The sequence below is a fragment of the Crinia signifera genome, chromosome 11 (assembly GCF_055691185.1).
Source record: "Crinia signifera chromosome 11, ASM5569118v1, whole genome shotgun sequence".
NCBI lineage: Eukaryota > Metazoa > Chordata > Amphibia > Anura > Myobatrachidae > Crinia > Crinia signifera.
In genome coordinates this window covers 68,452,343-68,458,972 of record NC_139227.1, presented here as the reverse complement: position 1 = coordinate 68,458,972, position 6,630 = coordinate 68,452,343, and the positions used below count along the sequence as shown (strand labels likewise).

Here is a 6,630-nt window from a genome sequence, read left to right as displayed (position 1 = left end):
GCTTAAAGCGTGACGTTAGATGCCTATAGCAACAAATCGGCTCCTAAATATATTTTATATCATGAGCAATGAATATCCCCAAATCCTCTGACATGCTATTTCTTATGCTATTTCTCATGCTAGCTGACATGCTATTACATACCATAGGTTCCCCCTGTGGATGCCGTTCCTCTGTAACCCCTGCATACTTAGGCTTACAAATAATTCCCTATAAACAGGGACATTCCTGAATTATGCAGGTTCTGTGACTGGTTCAAACCATGTGAAATTTGTTCTTGAATTCAGCCAGCCACAGAACTATAAGTATCCTGGTTTAAGCCTGTACTTACCTACCATCCTGGAAAGTCAAGGCAGCTTTTGAATTTGCAGGGAGTTTCCCGAGCCCATGGAAAACTGAATTAACGTTTTAGTGAAGTGAGCAGGAAGGGGAGCATAATTCTATAAATGCATGTGAAGAGACAATTTTGTGACATTAGACCTAATGACCAGAGGTATCCCTGAATCTGCTAAATCTCTCCTTTTGGTCTCTGCGTAGGTAAGTATGACCCCATGTTAAGGGGGCATTGCACAATTGGGCTGCTGGAATTGGCCCTTTATCAATGGCATGTAGTCATTACATACAAACTTTTCAATATTTTATCCATCAGTGATCAATTAGTGTGCATGGTTGGGGGACACAAGAAGTTTGGGCATGCACAAAGGAGTTCTTTTGCTGGAACTTGGCATCAGAAGAGAAGGCAGCAGCCATTGGATTAAGATCTAAAAAAAGCATGCATTAGTTGGCAACCATCCCAATCCCAGCATTGGATGGAAAAAACATCTCAATCCAATCCCTTTTTCAAGTGGGTTAATAATAATATTACTACTTCATGACCTTAGACATTGACAAAGCTCTATTACCTGCCAACGTGTACCAGTAGTCTGTGTTATAGTTGTACCATGCCAAATCACCCTTATAGATAATGCACCTGGGGTTTTTTAATTTGCTAAATCGCTGTAAAATTTTGTCTTATGCTGTGCCAAAGGCCCAAGATTGTAATTTCTTAAAACCTCCACCATAATGTTAGAATGTGTTTGCATTGCTTCTCAATGACAGCAATGAAAAGGTGTTGTTGTTTGAAACACACCGCTCCTGACTTGATAGCTTTTGTGGGTTGATGAATTCCACATCCACTCCTGAGATTTAGCACCTACTATGCATATCTTTTTTGTGTTCTGTGTGTTTGTTGTACTGTTTCTTTGTATGTGTTGTGTATATCTGTCCAATGTTTAAGTGTGTCAGGTGCGCTACGTATATATATATATATATGTTTATAGTGTGCTGTGTGTGTGTGTACAATGTGTGATGTGTGGTATATGCAGGGCTATTTTTCAGCAGGCTCCAGCAGGAACTGAGGCCCTTATTCTAGTTCACTCTTTCTAACAAAATATTTCTTAGATGGACAAAACCATGTGCACTGCAGGTGTAAAACCCCACCCAAATCTAATTATCTCTGCACAAGTAACACCTGCCTCACTTGCAGTGCACATGGTTTTGTCCATCTAAGAAATATTTTGTCAGAGTGAACTAGAATAATGGCCTCCGTTCCTGCTGGAGCCTGCTAAAAAATAACCCTGGGTATATGTATATTTCTTCTTAATGTATGATTGGCGTCATCTGTTTTGAACAAGTTAATTAAAAAGAAAGGGGTTGAACTTCCGGTTCCTGTAGCATGGTGTAGGCTGCAGGGAGAACGATACCCTCCCTCCAATAAAATTATATCAGCCCTCTTGGATATGGCCTACCGTCTAAAATATGCCAGACCCTAAGCAGCTCTGCTGTAGAGGCCGGCTGGAAGGATGCTAGAAACTGATATGCACGACTTTATAGGTGTCTGGGCAGCTGAGCGAGTGGAACCCGGCGTACGGGGAATACAGCCATACCGGGATTGCAGAGCTGCCTATAGTGTGACCCGGAAGCTGTGTCGTTGCCCTGCGACTAGCGTGGTGGAGTTAAAGGCGTGGCAGCTGGTGTAGTCGTGTGCCTCCATTCCCGGGACGGAGCCTCTGGTCTCCCGACCTTTGGAGCGACGCTGTGACACAATAGCAAAAAAACAGTTTCCAAATAACAGTGCGCGATTATAAACACAGTGCAGCTTAATTAATCATCACCAAATAGGTATATATCCAAGAAGATACCTGAGATTACAGATAGAGATAAAAGGGTGGTGTGAAAAATAAATAGCGCTCAGTGTTTAACCATAGTAATATAAATATCACCAATTTATTGTAGGAATATGACCAATTTTCTATGCACTTTAGTTCCAGCAGATCTGAAGCTGAACCTGCAAATACAGACCCCCCTTTTCCACACAGATGTGTGTTCAAGGGGTGACAGAGGAATACGAAAATAGTGCAAATTATCCTTTTTTAAAAGATATTTAATGAAAAAGGTTCACACTTACAATATGTAGACTAATATAAAAGCATGGTATGTTCCACAATGGCATAAAACAGCAGGGTCCAGATGGAAGTAAGCGGATCCAAAGGTAAGTCCAGAAAACCCGTCCGGAACAGGGAACCAGAAGCACCAGGGGGACACCGAACCGACAGCTGTTCTCCTCCAGGGAACCGTCCACGTCAAAACACTCAACGCGTTTCAGGATTTTCCTTCGTCAGGACAATCCTGAAACGCGTTGAGCGTTTTGACGTGGACGGTTCCCTGGAGGAGAACAGCTGTCGGTTCAGTGCGGTGTCCCCCTGGTGCTTCTGGTTCCCTGTTCCGGACGGGTTTTCTGGACTTGCCTTTGGATCCGCTTACTTCCATCTGGACCCTGCTGTTTTATGCCATTGTGGAACATACCATGCTTTTATATTAGTCTACATATTGTAAGTGTAGACCTTTTTCATTAAATATCTTTTAAAAAAGGATAATTTGCACTATTTTCGTATTCCTCTGTCACCCCTTGAACACACATCTGTGTGGAAAAGGGGGGTCTGTATTTGCAGGTTCAGCTTCAGATCTGCTGGAACTAAAGTGCATAGAAAATTGGTGATATTCCTACCATAAATTGGTTATATCCATTTCTTTATTTTACTATGGTTAAACACCGAGCACTATTTATTTATCACACCACCCTTTTGTCTCTATCGATGCTGTGACAGGCAGAATTGCGGCCCCGCAGCAGAAGAGTGCCCGGTCTGGGAAGAGGCGAGATGAATCAGCTGACGATGTGTCCCGCATAGAGTCTGCAGCCGGCGCGGCAAGATATAGGTCATGGCAGATTGCCAAGAACCATGATCCCACACACCTAGTCCCCCTGGTCCACTGTGCCCCCCCTGAGACACTTGGAGAAAGTAAGGATGTCCCGGCAGTAAAGACCTTCTGCCCCCTCTTCTCAGCTGAGGCTGGGGACGACGAGAGGAGCACCTTTTGGATACTCTGGGGAATGGCAGCCGGTAATCACCAGACGCTGACTCCCGGTAGGAAAAAAGATCTCTTATATCTGTGGCTTCTACTCTGGAATTACTAATGGAGCTCCCTTGTTACATGTTTGCTGTATCACCTGGGGGTACAGGTGGGATTGGGAAGCCAGTGCAAGCCAATCATAGGATGCTGACAGTAAAAATCTGTACATTCCCCTATAAGCATAAGTGAAGTGCTGCCAGCACTTAGAGGCACGTTGAAGCAGCTATATGTGGAACAGTGCACCCAGATTATAAAGATATTGTTTTACCTTACTAAAGTAGTGCGACTTGTGTCCAGGCTATGAAGCTGAATGAAATGCAAGACTGTCTGCAAGGTGTATTTAAGCCAGCATTTCTCCCTGCTTGCCCAGGCCAAGACTGAGACTAAACTGTGAACCCGGTAAAATCTTTAAATTGCTCCCAGTTTGTAAGGGGCATAAAATGTATACCACAGATTTGAGAGCCCTGCTTGATTGATTGGAGCAACTTGATCTCCCTCGAATAGAGAAGAAGGGAGTGAGTGAGACACCTCAGAGACCATAGAACCGTGAGGGGGCCATACGTGCTCTATCTTTTTTTTTTGCCTTGCTGCCATCCTCTAATATTCTCCCTTGGCAAATATAATTAAACTATTGAGTGGAAAGATCAATACCTTTGGGCAAAGAATATAAATATTAATCAGCTTAGCTGCTGACGCATGGAGAAATTTCTCTCACCAACTATGCCATCAACATCCCAAAAGGTGCGTGCGGAACGCATACGTCAGACAGCAAATAATGCTGCAGCTACTGCCAATCCTAGTAAAGCAGCAAGGAAATCTGGTTCCTTTAGCAATAATAGTAGCCAAGAAGAGGGCCCTTCCATAACCCCAACGCAAGATAGAGCCGGGGAAGAGTATCAAGCAATGGTGCAAGTAATTAAGCAAACTCTGGAAACCTTACTACAGACCCAGGCGGAAGTTATGAAACAGGCAGTAGATTAAATAAAAGGCCAGATAAAACAGGTCACTGATCATGTGCAAGAAACAGAACAAAAAGTTGGAGAAATATTCCAGGATACAGCTCTTTTACAAAAGCAGATGGCGGAAATGCAGAAAGCCCACCATCAGATATCCTTAAAGCTAGAGGAGATCGAAAATAGGTCTAGAAGGAATAACCTCCGACTGATAGGACTGCCTGAAACTTTGAGAGGCCCCCCACTTTACCACTTTTTGCGGAATACTCTGCCAGAGCTGCTAAATATCCAAGCAAGCTGTTTGTTTAGACCTAGTAATTTAAAGAGCCCATAGACTGGACAAACTCAGGGATGGAGATCCCGGTAAACATCGCCCAAGACCGATAATTTTCAGATGCCTAAACTTCCTTCATAAGGAAGCAATTTGGACAGCATCGCGGGGAAAACATGATCTAAAATGGCAAGAAAATCATACTCTTATATTTCAGGACTATTCCTCTGAGGTGTCAAGGGCCAGAAGGGAATTCAGTCCGATTTGTACAGAGTTAATAAAAGCTGGAAGAAAATTTACACTTATATATCCAGCTCGCCTTCGGCTCTTTGATGGAGAAAAATATAAGAGAAGGAAAAGAAAAAAAATAAAGGGAAAAGAGAGGGGTATACATAGCAGAGAGAAAGGAAATGTCTTTTTGGTAGGGCCTTGTCGTTATGACTGCAAGAAAATGGAGGGATAAGGTTAAAAGCTTTACCTCCTTAGGACGAGGGTGAGCTAGCGAGGAGGAAAGCAAGTTCATCTGTGCTAAGTCTTTCCTCGCTCCTCTTCCTTCGCCCTAAGGAAGTCTTCTTTTGAAAATTGTATGTATTGAGAGGGAAAACCCCTAGTCGCCTAAATGGCTACGTGGGGGACCCCATCTTATTACTGTTTAAATGTTGTTATTGTGATTCCCTGTGTCTTTGTAATCCTTATGTGTATTCCCCCCCCTTACCCGGTTAGGAAACAAAGAAACCAGAGACGAAATACATTTAAAAAAAAAAAATCAGATATGCCGGATCTTAAATTTGCTACATGGAATGTAGGGAATAAACTCCCCAGAAAAAAAGGAAAAAGGTCCTGACATATCTGAATAAGCTACATGTAGAGAGAGCCTACTTACAAGAAACACATTTAACCGAAAAATAAATTGGGAAGTTAAATATGATGAGGAGAAAGGTGATAGCAGCTGCTCCTTTTTACTCAAAAGCAAGAGGTGTAGCAATATTGATCGCGTCCCACCTAAGTAAATTCAGTGATCAAAGACAAAGAAGGAAGATACGTTGTAGTAGATATATGTATAGAAAAACTTAGATATGTACTGTGTTCCCTATATGCTCCCAATTTCTTCAATAATATTTTTTTTCCTGAAGGTAGTAGCAGTGCTTAGACCATTTGTTACATGTAATCTTATAATCAATGGAGATTTTAATTTGGTATCCTCTAATTACATGGATAGGAATGCACAAAATCTAAAAAGACCCTCTCTCCCTAGATTTGGAGTAAAATGGCTCTGTGAGCAATTCAAGTTGGTAGAATTGACTATATATTATGTTCTGACTCCTATTTTCAAAAATGCTAGTAACAGAAATTGAACCGATAGTAATATCGGATCACGCATTGGTAGGGACAAAATTATCAGTAACACAAGATAAAGGCCCTTATAGACAATGGAGATTTCCAATTCATTTGGCTAAATCAAGTAAATTCAGGGAACAACTTAAATCTTACTGGGTAGACTATAAAGAAAACAATAAATTACAGGCTAATGCAGCCCACACACGCGCCGATGCCGGCGGTGCGATGCTGTACGATGGGGTGCGCGCTCCCGCGGCACCTCATCGTACAGTACAAAAAGTATGTGCTGCACATACTTTTTGTACTAGCTTTTTCTAGCACAGCATCGCATCGCATCGCATGCACATCGTATGCACAAGGCATACAATGCGATGCTGTGTGTGCTAGTTAAGCCCACAACGCACGCTGGAATCGGTGCGTGTGTGGGCTGCATAAGGAAGATCCCCAAAATTTCTGGCAGGCAGCCAAGGCCGTTATAAGGGGAGCAGTAATGGCATATGAGGCACAGCTGAAGAGAGTATTTAGAACCACATATAGGGAAGTTCAACAAACTCTCACAGACACCTATCAAAGGTTTAACTTAAACCCCAGTCCACAAACAAAACTAGATTTTGCAGTAG

General features: G+C 42.6%; 1 protein-coding gene across 9 annotated transcripts in view; it reads left to right on the top strand.

The window, feature by feature from the left end:
- Positions 1–6,630, top strand: part of LOC146045897 (tesmin-like) — a 144,558-nt gene that overhangs the window by 1,149 nt on the left and 136,779 nt on the right. The window lies entirely within an intron of this gene.